Genomic DNA, 15,075 nt, shown 5'->3' on the forward strand with positions numbered 1-15,075 from the left:
AATAGAGGCTTTTACTGGACAACGGTCACTAAGCATGAAGACGAACAGAGGACAAGTCATTATTGCTTTCCGCTATTTGCTTCGGACTATTCTTTGAACTACGTGACACTGGTCAGGAGGCACAAATGGCCTGCCATACTTTTAATGGGCCGTGTCATGGCGTCTTGTGAATAAGAACGGCTTGGGCTATACTAAAAATGAGGAATTCACTGTTCCTCGTCTGAGTATTCTTTCATCGTGGTACATTTCTTCGTCTGCGTTTTCTTTCATTGTGGTACATTTCTTAAGCTGGGCAAAGATAAGAACACGGAATATCTTTGAGCTGGACATGAGGGACATTTGTCCGTTAGCTATTGATGTTACTGAAGATCCGAGTTCTACAATCCACCACACACCCCCACCCCACTCTGCCCTAAAGACTATGGTCGACTTTGGAGAGATGATAATTAGTTTTAACGTCCTCTTAGAACCAATTGGCCTATCTTGGGACAGGTAGTGTTGATATGCTTTATGGGGGGACAAGACACTGGACAGACATGCAAACAGAGAACACATATGATCGTGTTATAGATCTGGAAGTCTGTTGTTGCGATATTTCAAAATGGGGATGGAAGTAAAGATTTTGTTGGGGTTGTTGCCATAGTGTACGCGAAATATAGTTGAAGTGGAGCGGTTTTGTAGGCTTATTTGCTTTTTATTTATGTAAAATATTTTTTAGACTTTTGGATAATGCCAAAATAATGTAATAAAGAACTGGCTGAATAAGTAAATAAATACGTAACTAGAAACATAAAAATAATTATTAGCCAAATAAGAATATTAAATATAACTTGCTAAAATAATATATCAGAATGGGGAACTTAAGTTCAGGTAGGAGGGCGGTGTATGTGATTTAGCCTTGTTTGAATAGAGCTATATTGGAGAGAGAGAGAGAGAGAGAGAGAGAGAGAGAGAGAGAGAGAGAGAGAGAGAGAGAGAGACAGACAGACAGGTAAAAAGAGAGTCTGTTTGATTGGACGGACGAGCAGGCAGAAGAACACACACTTACACTCACACACACACACACACACACTCCGAGTCTCTCTCTGTGACAAACAGTACAGAGACTGACACATACACACAATCCTTTCCGCACAAAATCCCCCAAGACAGACAAAACACCTCGACAGTGTAAGATTCCTTAATTTGTTTTAATCACAGTTCCACTAGAAACACAGAAAACGGCAGTTGCAGAAGCACACAGCGGAAAAGCGTCACGAAACGATTTTGTTACACCAGAGTATACTCAATAAATAAATACAACACACCTTTAAAAATATACCAAAATCACCCATAAAACTAATGAGTCAAAAATGTAATTCATAGAAAATACTAAATTGCTTGCTGTGTTATATCAGATTTACACGAGTTGTGTTTTTATTAAATATTGAAATGCGAGCGAAAGCTTACATGTGTTAATAATCACACCAAGCTAACAAACGAATGCACGTATTCTTACCGGGAAACAACCACTAGGTCGTTGAGTAAACACGGAACGTTTACCGAGGTCTATGGTAACCAAACGCAAAAGTGTTCCAAGAATGACGTTTGTCTCGGTGACTTTGAGCAGTGGAAAAATAGGTCCCTGCCAGACTAGTTTGACACGACCTCATTTGCATGATATACAGACGTGTGAACTAGTATATGGTTTAATTATGTAATGGGTGGTCTATCTCATGTATGTAGAATACAAGAATTGTTCGACTTGAGAAATACACATTGCAACGCGGTTGACTAAGGTATCCAGGGCATAATGTTAAAACTTTCAGTCAGTTTGGTATACAAACAAGTTACTTTTGTTCAGGAATTATCAGTTCGAAACAATGATAAAATAGGCATTTGGGTGCGAGAGCAAATACTGTAAGAGCAAACACACAAAATATTGCATGAAGAAAAGGAGTAAATAACACTGTTGGCACTCACCAGAGTATGCACGCGGAACATCAAACCGCGAAGAGGATTTTTGTCAAAATAAATTTAACAAATAGCACGGGGTGGAATGGGAGTAAATGCGCTTTTGGAGCAAAATTCTGAATGATTCTCGAATGGTTGAATCACAGAGGAACGGACAAATGAATGGTTGGTGACAGCTTTCTTGATATATCTTTAGTAAAATTTTATAAGACAGAACCTTCCAACCAATCTGCCTGTCAAGCGACTTAACAACCAACGAGAACAAAGCAATGTGTTTTTATATTGCAGAATAAAAAGAGAAGAACAGCAAATGCTCATACCACTCAACTTCATCCCATAGAAATCAGAAACTGAATCAGAAACAAGTTATCTGCTGCTGTAGCTTCTTCAATCTTTACAAATATGATAATTCTAGATATTGACCCAAATGTAACCGTAACAACTGAGGAGGGTTAACCAGACTTACCTAATAACTGAAAATATGTTCCTAAATTCAGATTTTTACAGAAATGTGAAAAACAACTATTAGCAAAACATCCGCGGGAAAGACTTTTTTTTTTTTTTTACTGAAATGCAGAAAAAGCAAGCATGTGCTGAACTAATCAAGAAATGCTGTCAAATAAAATGATATGACAATATACACACGCCAAGACACGTTCAAACACATCACAAATAGGAGGAAAAACAGTAATTTAACGACACAATTTGGTCATTAGCTCATTGGTGGTACAAAAGTAAGTAAACTGAAATTCCAACTCATCAATAACAAATTCTGCTCCGTTTCCATGGTGCAGTTCTCGAATAAAGCCACATGAAGATGACACTTATATGCACATAATTTTGTTCCAGACTTTTGAAACATCAGTTGCATCGGCTTTGTTGACAGTGCCACCTGTCAGATAGTAAGATATTTTACATCATTTTATTCACGCTTAGGAAGATATTTTACACCATTTTATTCACGCTTCACATGAACTTCTGTTTACAACAAACATATAAAGTATGCACGACACAACACGAATAAACATGAGGTTTTATCCAACCACAAAAGAAAGTGTAGGAGGTCGTGGGGGGACGGGTGCAAATAATACAAACAATAACAGAACACACACATGCACACATTGTGACATGTAACCACGCACACACATTTCAACACAAACAACTGAACTCTTGAGTCAACCCCCAAGCAACCTGTGAGACTGTCATATAATTGCTGAAATATTGCACATGGTATGGATAAGACTAAACAGCAATGCTAAAAAATGAATACTTTATTTTCATACACATACTACCTCAAATGTGCACATACTGTTCAATCACATAACACATGCACAGATCAAACTGCGGTACATGTACAAACAACACGAATTGACCATGGAATTAAACCAAAATAATGTCAAAAAATCAACCCTAGAATGGACGTTGACTGATGTAAATGGCCAAAAATTGTATGAGTCATGTCAAGTCATATCACATGTATGAACATGTAACCAGCAATTCAGAAAAACAGTAACGGAATACAGCTTGTCATTGAATAGTAAGACTGAGTCTGAGACTTGACTTCACAAACAAGAGTCAGAGTTGTAGTCACCAAGAGTATAAAACACATACATTTACAACAATCTTGCATTTTGAGATACACCATATTGTAAGTTCACATCTAAATGCAGCTTTAAAACATAGACAGTGCGAGGTATCTTTGTGTAAATTGTCCCTCACAAACAGTTACATCATGCTCTTGCACAACTCACAAGCAAGTCTGTCAGTGGACTCTGTTAAACTGTCCACTCTTTTGCAAGGGCATATTGACTAAACGTTAAGGATAAAAGACAAACAAACATCTGGTACGTTTCTTGGCAATGGACGATAAAGAATTAAATGAAAGTACGTCTGAGTGTCATTGGATTCCGCATCAAAAGTATTTTGGATGTATTTACAATATACACAAATATGAATTATATCTTGGAAAAATGTACTGTTAAAGCCTTTGAGTGATTTGTATAAAGCTAGACCAGTTTTAAATATGAACCATCAGGTTAGACGCCACAAAATAGTGTTGGTGTTTGTCTCTGCTGATACCTGTGAGAAAGATGTATCTGTCTGCCTGTTTAGTCACATGATAAGGCCTTCCATCGATATGCCCCCCGAGGACCGACAAAAAAGCTGGTCTGTCAACCACCAAACATCGTTTTTGTCATCATTTTGGTAGTGAGAAAATAAGTGCAAAATCAACCCAGGGAGCCATGCTTTGAAACACGGGTTCCGTGCTGATAACCACACGAGTCCAGGTTTGATAACCACTGGCAATCAAAGCTGGCGTGTGAAAGCAACTTTCTGTGTTTTTGAGTTCATTAAATGTTGGGATGAATATGTCAGGTTTGAGGATGCACAGTTCTGTAGGTTCATCTCGGTATTCCACCCCTCGGCTTTCTGTTGTAAATATTAAGCTGAGTGATCGAATGTGGAAGCTACGTTTGGTCAAAGGTCACACTGAGAAGATTTGCGTCGTGCAGCGAAGGACAGAATCGCGATCTTGTTTCCGATTCAGTACCTCTTTGTTTTTCATTAGACCTGTCATTCTGCTTGCTCGGCTTTGTTAGATGTTTGCATATCTTGTTGCCATTTTCTTTGCTTTTATCATTGTTGCTTATTTGTGCTTCGTTTATCGATACAACGTCTTGTGCACGGGTCAAAATGTGTGTGTCAGGGGTCGTTTTACTTGAACTTGACGTTCATGTTTCTCCGAACGTCTGTATATCGAAACACAGATACACGCACTCCATGACTCTGTAAGAAGACAAAACATATCGCTAGGTTTCATTTGTTTTTGGTGAATGTATGACCTTTCATGAAGTAGTTTTGTTTTTTGTTTACTTTTGCCAGTTTGCCAGTTCGTTTTTGAAACTTTGCAAAGCAGTGTCGTGTCGTCTGTTTAGGTCTGGGGAAACACCAATGAAAAGAGCCGAAGAATCCCCGAGCGTTTCTATTGGGTTTGCTTTTGATTATCCATGTATAACCTGCTTCCTGCAACTATGGTAACCGGGGATTTATTGCCTGGGGAACATGAGATTTATTTCCCAGGTGCTTGTGAATGAAAACTCGTGAAAATGATGACAAAGTTTATTGTTCCGTCATGGTGCTAGAATGTATATATATCCATTTGATGTTATGTTCTCATTCATAGTTAATATGTAAAGCGTGGAGAGCATAGATTACTGTGGTTCGCGCTATAAAACCTGTCATTATTATTATTATCATTATTATTATTAAATATGACACAAAAAGGACAAGACTGAGCAAAACACTCCCTGGACTAATATAATTAATACTTGATACAATCAACAGAGGAGCAGGTGTTAACATATATAAAAAGACAATTTCTTTGGAAAGAACATTTGTACGCTAATCAATTAGGCCAAAAAAAAAAAATTGTCTGTTTAGGGTAACATGACCAAAAAAAGTAGGGTCGGTAGGTAGGTAGGTTTTTTTTTTTTTTTTTTTTTTTTTTTTTTGTGTGTGTGTAAATTCACTTCTTATATTTGATGAATACATGTTTCAAAACTAACGTATAAATAAAACAGAGAGAAAGGGAGAGAAAGAAACGCCAAATGTCTCTTTTTAGCATTTTTACCTCTTTTTTTTTTTTTTTTTTTTTTTAAATCAAAAAAAAGTTTTTGGGTCGGCGCCAAATCGATAGGGTCGGTCGGGTTACCCTAAACAGACAATTTTTTTTTTTTGGCCTTATAAAGAAATTGAAATAATGCCTACAAGCCTCATAAGTTAAGGCCTTCCTTTAAGACTCCCAACAATCATTAAATGGCAGTATTGTAAACTTGTAAAACTGTATCTGCACCATCAGCAAAAGCATCACAAATCAAAATTACTTTGAAAGTAATAAACGTCAAGGACTAATGATAAATGAAGCTCACTGGAATTCTGGAATAGCCAGATACCGTGCATGTAAACGGATTAATTGTTCTTCATAAGAGACTGTTCACATCATTGATTTGGAAGAGTCAATAGACTTCAATGGTGAGCAAAAGAAAATCCTGTCAGATGTGCTGGATGTTGTTGCCTGGGATCTTGCCTGTAACTAAGTGTAGGGTACCAAACACCTGAATCCCTTTTGGAGTCAAATCCAATCAAACACCAGTTAAATTGATAGCGCTACAAAAAAACGCCTTTGCTTAACTCAAAGGTTTGAAAGAGCATACAAAGAGGCAACTGCAGTCAGACCCTGTCACAAACAGCTCTCTGCAATCTACAAGTCTGATGTCTAACCAGAAGTCGCCGAACGTAGAGCTATAAATAGCTCAGCTCAACCTCAAGGCCGACAGACAAGTCTGATGAGAAAGGGCGACTACTGTGTCACCCTGTCACATTTCACAAAAGCTTCACATTTTGTAGTTTAATTACTGTTCTGTCACAACATTGAATTGTCCTGTGGAAAATTGATTACAACTGAACAAGCGGCTACCCCTGAATGTATGTCCAGAGCTTGTCCCTTACTGTTCCATCGCTAAATTGTCTTGCCGTGGTGCGATTGTTTGTGAAATTAAGACACGTGCCCACTAACAAGTATATAACAAGCTCAACTGCCAATTCGAAAAGAAACTCTTTAAAAGACTTTTGACGTGTTTGTTCTGGGTGTGATTGTCTGTTCTGTTTAAGATGAAGGTTGGGCTTATCCGTATGAGATAGGCTGTGGTCAGTGCAGTTTGCTGGAGTTATGCAAGGGCAGTAAGTGCTGCCTGACCCCGTGCCGAGATGGTGATCTCCCCTGCGTGTTGCTCCCAGGGTTCCCCGTCTACCTGCATGGGGGCGTTGCCTCCCATCAGTCTGATCTGAAAACACAGGAAAGATTACAATTATCACTACAATGTCGTATTGCTGAAAGTCTGCAGAATCTTATTTAAAAGTACCCCCCTTCTTCGATGCACTCCAATAAAATCTCCAAATGCCAGACATAAAATACTCCTGTAAGTGTATGAAGGAATGGATTTTCTAAAATCCCCAACCCCCAAATTGTCTCTAACAAGCCATGAGCAGACAAGAGAAAGGCTTTCAGAACAGACTCGATCCATGTTCTAATATCACGGACACGAACAGAGCGCTCCTTCTCAGTACTCTCATTTGATTTCAATCATTACTCTCATTTGAGTCGTATCTCTAATTCTCCCATTAAGGGACGAGCAGATAATAACCAATTACAAGGACGTCTTTCTTCTTCTTCTTCTTCTGCGTTCGTGGGCTGAAACTCCCACGTACACTACGTGTTTTTTTGCACGAGTGGAATTTTACGTGTATGACCGTTTTTACCCCGCCATTTAGGCAGCCATACGCCGCTTTCGGGGAAAGCATGCTGGGTATTTTCGTGTTTCTATAACCCACCGAACTCTGACATGGATTACAGGATCTTTTTCGTGCGCACTTGGTCTTGTGTTTGCGTGTACACACGGGGGTGTTCGGACACCGATGAGAGTCTGCATACAAAGTTGACTCTGAGAAATAAATCTCTCGCCGAACGTGGGGACGAACTCACGCTGACAGCGGCCAACTGGATACAAATCCAGCGCGCTACCGACTGAGCTATATCCCCGCCCGGACGTCTTTCAATAAACTGGTTAAATGTTTGTATACGATTCTGACACTATCTTAAACGTGGATAACGGTAGAACTAGATATTCCAAGATATTCCAGGCTACGCTTCTCTCTCTCTGTCTCTGTCTCTCTCTCAATTGTTTACAGTATCTTCCAGAACATCACACAGCTAGTCAGAGCTACGGTATAGAAATAATTTCGCCGCAAAAGCAAAAAGTGCAAACGGCGTTTTCCTAATTGTGTGTCACTGCAGAATACCACTTCTCTCCCTCGACCCTTCCTCTTTCTACTGATTATGCCTGAGGTCTCTTAATCATTCACCTCCTTGAAATCATTTTTGTCTGGCAGCCTGGGAAGGCGGCACTTCAAACGAGTTATCACCTGTGAACACGATAATCTTTACCCGACAACAAATCTGCGAGTGTTCCGGAACACATACTCGCCGGAGAGAACATGATTACAACCCTCTCAAAGATACGGCAACTATTATCTTTTTTGGCTCTCTGGATTTCATGCGTTTCTACAACCAGACTCTTCTCCTACATAATTGCCGACAAGAAAAATGATTACGACGTCAGTCTATCGCTTTGCCAAAATATCTGTTTGACTCTGGATTTCATGCTCTCCTAGAACCAGAACCGTCCCCCATAATCAACATCTTCTGGTTATGCCACCTATAGTTATCTTGAGGAGCATTATACGGAGAACTCAGTACCAGAATCTTCTCCCAATCTCAATTTCTCCCCACATAATGGACATCTTTTCTGGCCATGCCATCTACAGTTATCTCGCGGAGCAAATACGTAAAACAGCTGCTGGTAAACGAAACAGTTGTCCGTTTGACTTATCTGGGCTGTGTGGAGAGTTGGTACCACGACTGGTATCAGGCGTTTCTCAGGCTGTTTTAATCTGCGCCGAAATGACAGGCAGTGACACCAGCCTCTTCACATGATTTAATGCCCCTCACAAACATCACTGTTAAATGTGTACGTTTCAGTGGAAGCACAGATATTCACCGTACCTGAGAATAGCGGCCTCTTCTCTCTCCCTTGCCTCCCCTCACACGCACGCACGCACGCACGCACGCAACCACACACACACACTCCTTGGTGTCGTAACCCCCCCCCCCCCCCCCTTACTGCTTTCTCAGATTTTCTGTTCATAATTTCTGTAAGTTTACTTCCAATATAAGACCAGCTCTTGTATTAGACAGATGTTCTCAGTTCCATTGAACAATGGTACTTGCAAAGACAGGACACAGCCAACAGTGTCCCCGCATCGCAGACGCCACACAAAATCATGTTTGTTTGTAACTAATGCCAAGGCCCCAGCAATTAAGGTCGGTAGGTCGATTCTTCTTTGTTTTTGTATCGTTTGTTTGTTTGCTTGGTGTGTGTGTGTGTTTTATTTAAACAAAATTTATTGCAGTTTTTCTTCTTCGTGGAAACAGGTGTATATGGCTTTCAATGAGTGACGGAAATCGCACGATAAGTGTCCCCTGAATGTCGGAGAAGAATAATTTTCCTTGCGAAGTCTGCAAATTTGAATTTGCCAATTTTAATAAAAATATTTTGAACGGTCAAAAAAAAGTTCAAGGCAGGAGGAAAAAAAAGGGGTCGGTCAGCATAATGGAAACAAGGAACTTTTTGCTGACCTAAAAATAATACACAACAAGATAACAGAAGGCGTACTTTGGTGAGAGTTGTCCTTTAATGGGAGGGACCTTACATTGTGGGTACCACTGTGTCTATAACGTCAGGCACATTTGGGAGGACACCTCTCAAGAAAGGACAGTTTGTAATGTCCCGTTATGACTGTACACCATCATGAGAGGACTACCTGCAATGTACGGACGGATTTGTCCGGTCCCACGGGTGTCATTTCTTTACTAATACCGTATTAGAATATCTTTGGTACAAGAAACATATTGAACTTCGAAGTAGAAATGTGAACTATATTCCTATATCTGTGGTAAAAGTAGAATATATAAAAGTGAGCTATATTCTCTAGCCCCCCCCCCCCCCCCCCCTAACTATCACACACACCGCCCTCCCTAACCTTCCTGACTTGCTAAATTGAGAAACGGATGAGGCGGTTTCACTCTTGTGTATACACTTGTGTCAACTTATCAGTTATGATTAAGCTCTTGTTGTTGCCTACAAGACAGCTGTTTCTGTGAGAAAAGTGGGGAATCCCATGAGAACTGTCCGAAAACGTAAGTTCTCTTGCACATGCACTATCACCTCTCTCCCTCCTTGCGAAAGAACGTGTCTGTGCGTACGTGCGTGAGTGCGTGTGTGTAAATGTGTGCGTGCGCGCGTGTGCAGATCGTGGTTTTCTTATTCAGCCGTCAAAATGCGCTCAACACACACACACATACTCACCCGCGCGCTCGCGCACATCCCCCTCCCCCCCCCCCTTCTCCCCCCCCCCCCCTCCGGCCACTTCTGTGTTGTTTGTAAACAGATCCCAAGGAGGCATGGGGTACGGAGGAGGACGATCATACAATACACAAACGCAGGAAATGACTTTCGAACGACAAGCCGTGAATCACAAAACGTGTGTTGTACAGCTGTGTTCTTTATCTTGTGGGTAGGTAAGATTGCCGGGAGGAGGATATGTTGTTTATATCGTCACAAGTGTCTTCGGTTTGCACGCTTAGCGGGGGAATTATTTTGACGAATATTGTTGAGTCCTTAAAGTGTGTGTGTGTGTGCGTGTGTGTGTGTGTGTGTGTGTGTGTTTTGGTGGTTGGGTGGGGGGGAGAGGGTTGGTGTGTGTGTGTGTGTGTGTGTGTGTGTGTGTGTGTATGTGTGTGTGTGTGTGTGTGTGTGTGTGTGTGTGTGAGGGGTGTGTGTGTGTGTGAGGGGTGTGTGTGTGAGATGGGTGTGTGTGTGTGTGAGGTGTGTGTGTGCGAGTTTCAAGTGTTCGTCTGTTTGTTCGCTTTTATCGTCGAAAATTGGGACACATGTTTCGATATTCTAACACATCCCAACACGCGGGAACATTGACCCCTGACACGTTGACACCTGTCCGATTAGTTGGCATACCTTGGCATAGCTCCAGTGAGGAAAACAAGACTTTGGTTTTATTCGATCAAGAAGAGCATTTCGTTTTAAATCATTTACACTGACTTTGTGAGGGGAAGTGGCATCGTGGTCAGAGTGCTTGCCTCTCATACTGGCGGTCGGCCGGGGATCGACCCCCAATACTAAATTGTTTCGCTCTCCTGTCCACCCAGCTTGAATTGGGTACCTGGCCCTACTGCAGGGCCGGGAAAGGCAAAGGCAGCGAGGGAGTCGAGATGGACACTGCCCTAATAAAGCTGCTATTTGAAAGGATACGATTTCATTTTGTCCTGTGAGGTTACCCTCATCGAAATTCGGGCTGCTTTCTCACTGGGGAAAGCGAGCTAACACACATCACGGCGTTACCCATTTTGTTCTTCTTTTTCCTGCATGCATGTAGGCTATTTATGTTTCCAAGCCTTGAGACTTTCCCTGTGAACTTGTGATTTCTTACATCTCGCTTCCCTACGATCAACTATGGTTACCTTTACCTTTTTGCAAACTGACTTACCTTGATTTTTGAAGCCTGTCCCAGCCTAATGGGGGCAGCAAGGCCCACCTGGAGCTGAGCGATGTGGAATGCTGACGTCAGACCCATCACCTCCAGAACGCCGTCATCGTATCTGGAACAACAAAGTGACGTCACTACATCAGACATGAAAGTTGGGAAAATGTGCAGGTAGAGCAAAACGTGGGACAAGGGGTGGGGCCAAGGACCTTTAGTAGTAGTCCTTGGGTGGGGCCTATATAAATCATTGGGTGGGGTTGGTCGCGGTGGAGTCAACTGAAGGGCAAACTATATCCTTTTTTAGTGAGTTTTGACAACGACGTTTTTCTCCTCAAAATGCGCAATCTATTCCCTACTTAGAGACTGACAGACAAAGTGAGTTTGAATTTGTGTACTGAGTGACCTTTTTTTGTGCTTTTATGCATTGAGAAGAACAAAAACCCGCTCTGAAACAATTTTCTTTGCAAAAACTGATCATCTTGCAGAAAAGAAAACTGATCTGATACAAGGCGAGCTTCAATTACAAATTTGAAAGTATGATCAGCTTCTACTCAGTCTGTGGGCGTTAACCTGCACCGGAGTCATTAAAACATCAAACACCGCTTATCTCCCACTGCCCAGGGGCAGAAAGAACACTTTCTTTGTCTCGGTTGCACACACCCAAAGATGGAAACAAGAGAAAAACAGATACAGAAGGCGAGAGAGAGAGAGAGGGAGAGGGGGGGGGGGGGGGGGCATGAGAGAAAGAGACAGCTATGGAGAGAGAGAGACAGAGATAGAGACAGATTAAGGGAGAGGAAGGGCGGGAGGAGAGAGAGAGTGAGAGAGAGAGAGAGATAAAAGAGAGAGAGAAAGAGAGAGAGAGAGAGAGAGAAAGAGAGAGAGAGAGAGAGACAGAGAGAGAGAAAGAGAGAGAGAGAGAGAGAATTGAATTGAATTGAATTGAACTTTATTTAACAAGGATTAAGATTTAAGGCTACGCCTTTTCTTACAATCTGTCAGAGAGAGGGAGAGAGAGAGAGAGAGAGAGAGAGAGAGAGAGAGAGAGAGAGAGAGAGAGAGAGAGAGAGAGAGAGAGAGAGAGAGGGGGTGGGGGCAGGGGGACTGGAGTGCTGCAAAGCAAGTGCACCTTGTAATTATGACTCATAAAGAAAGCCTGCATGCGCGTGGTGCAACAATCTGTATATCACACACCTCCATGATGCATGGCCGGGGGTATATCTCCCGATATTTCACGCTACGGTCTGCACGTGCCTGATATATCTGTTGATTTCGCACAGATGCTGCATGCTGCAGGTGCAATGCGCGGCTACAATCACATTTTACATGTCCCAACTTTGCTAAAAGACGGATATGAAGAAGGATGTCCAAAATAAACAAATAAACGAATTGAGAGGCAAAAAAGAATGGTTGAAACAGCCTGCATGAAACTGAGGTAAGCCGGATTCTAAGTATGTTCATCAGATGAACTGCCCGCATCCTTTCCACCACTGCTCCCTCCTCTTTTCAGAAAATAAGTCACAGACCAACCCAATAATGTGTGTGTGTGTGTGTGTGTGTGTGTGTGTGTGTGTGTGTGTGTGTGTGTGTGTGTGTGTGTGTGTGTGTGTGTGTGTGTGCGTGCGTGCGCGCTCGCCTTATTTCTTCAACGCCTCCTGTTTGTTTGTGGTTGGTGTTGTTTTTGTTTTTATTTCAAACCAAAGTTACTGGATGTCTTTCAGCAAAGCAATACCTCTTATGCAACATTTCCTACATGAAACGCTCAGAGCAATTAGCTCACTTGGTCAGAGATTGTACAGGGACACAGCCTACTAAATCAACAGCAATTGCAAGAGACAAGCAACAAGTTACAGGCACGCCAGATTTCGCACAGAATTTACCTCTGGAATCAAACCTTCAAGCACAGGTGTACCTCGTAAGAAATTTATGCACGGGCGTGTTCTACAGATAAACCTGGTTCCCACAGCAAATATCGCCACAAAGCCGGATACTCCATCGCTACCGTGCATAACATCCTTGAAAGCCTCGATCCAGACCCCCACAAACCGTCACAAGTAATGGCCACAGACGTGCGTGGGTGTGAGGACGCGTTTCTCTACCGTTGATAGAACATTCCACACGCTTGACGGGTCTCGGTGTAGGACGGTGTCAGAATCACTGAGAATGTGAGATGAATTATTCTTTATTTAATTTTATCTCATAAAACAATTAGCGGTAGATTTTCCTATGTAATTTATATGTAAAAGGGCTAACTTTCCTCTACAAGCATACATCAAAATATAAAATCTTGCCATTTTTGAGAGGTTGTTTTCGTAACTTTCTTACGCATAGTGTGGCACAATCAGATAAACTGGCGGCAGAATATCCATGGAACAATTTGCTGTACATCGTCTCCTGTCCCTTTTGTGACACCCGGTTCTGTTTACACACATGGCCAGATGAACTGGAATGGTCCACATGCGGTTCCCATGGGAGAAAGCGACTTGCAATCAGCAGATAAGACACCTGCTCGCCTCCACTGACGAAGACACGGTCTGCTCGTGATGCACTCGGACTCGGAACAATCACTGGAGAAGGCATACAGTTACCGCCAATATTGTATGACTTGAGATTTTAAAATCTCCGTTGGTTTTTGATTGTTACAAACAGTGGGAAAAGCTGTGGATTAAAACTACTTTTTAGTGCTGGTTTTCACTAACAAAAATATAAATAAAAAAATAAAAACCACTACAGCGTAAAAATGTTATGACTGAATCATGTGACCGGATTTAATTTTGAGGCGTACAATCATTGCCAGACAAGTCATTGCTAGTACATGTTTTTGATTTGTTTGTTGTTTCTTCAGATGCCGATTTAGTCAAACTGGTTGCACATACTGACCTCGACTGGGTTTTTTCGGGGGTAGCACCGAACTTCAAGCTGGCATAAAAACAGTTTTGATGAACTATCAAAGCAGTCACGTAAGAGGTAATAGTGAGAGACATGTGTGGGAGTTCGGACCCAGTCGACACGCTTGAAGACACATCCCGATACCATCGACAAAGCATTACACACGCCAAACTTGGTGGGATTTTGCTGTACACACCTCCGGGACAACCTGTGTCTGGCCTGTCTGAAAACACCTCCGCGTGAGGGGTTTTGCTGCCAGCGCGGTGAAGATAAAGAGGGAACATTTTCTCTGCCCGCGCGGCAGCAAGCAGGATGTCTCTAAACTGTACAATTTGTTGTGTACATAGAGATTACACAACGTCATCGAGTGAGGGACCGAAAAATATTGAAACTCGAGGATGATTTTTTTGTGTGGTATCATCCTCGAGTTTCAATATTTTTCGGTCCCTCACAAGATGACGTTTGTGTAATTTGTGTATACAATGATCAACGACAAAGACAAAAATTAAAACAAAAACAACACGAACTCTTTTCCATCGAGGAATGGTGGAAGGAAAATAGTGTGGCGTGTCTTTGGTTTTAGTGGCTTACAAAATGGTATTCGTGAATAAAGTTTCGATTCTTTTATTTTGATTTTGAAAGAAAAAATTAGAGCCGACACAATGCAAACCTGGAAATCACGGTAGAAGCCACTTTCGCGTTCAGTTTGCTTGATCAAGAACTTGTGCGACAGCCATTGTGTAACCAGGAAGTGACGTATCTTTAGCTACACTTGACGTCATTTCAACCTTTTAGAGAGAGAGAGAGAGAGAGAGAGAGAGAGAGAGAGAACACGCATAGTTGATTAACGCAAATATATTGCAATGAAACAAACAAGAACACGAACACTTTCTTTGCTTGAAATATAAATTCGTTCCAGTTTATCTTGGATTCTTGTCATTGGGCCTCATCAACTTAGGAGTAAAAAAAAGAAGAAAAAAACAACCACACACACGTACACAACTTAATGTAACTGAATGGAATTTGGTGCTCTGCAACTGAAGACGAAGAAGAAAC

General features: G+C 41.7%; 1 long non-coding RNA gene across 1 annotated transcript; it reads right to left on the reverse strand.

Moving 5' to 3' along the window:
- Positions 1-1,171: 1,171 nt before the first annotated feature.
- LOC138959867 (uncharacterized) lies at positions 1,172-11,241 on the reverse strand. Its single transcript, XR_011453815.1, has 2 exons — positions 11,134-11,241; positions 1,172-6,797 (listed from the first exon to the last, which is right to left on the reverse strand). It is a non-coding gene; the product is annotated as an uncharacterized lncRNA (long non-coding RNA).
- Between the last annotated feature and the right edge of the window lie 3,834 nt (positions 11,242-15,075).

This window comes from Littorina saxatilis, linkage group LG2 (assembly GCF_037325665.1).
Source record: "Littorina saxatilis isolate snail1 linkage group LG2, US_GU_Lsax_2.0, whole genome shotgun sequence".
NCBI classification, from domain to species: Eukaryota; Metazoa; Mollusca; class Gastropoda; order Littorinimorpha; family Littorinidae; genus Littorina; species Littorina saxatilis.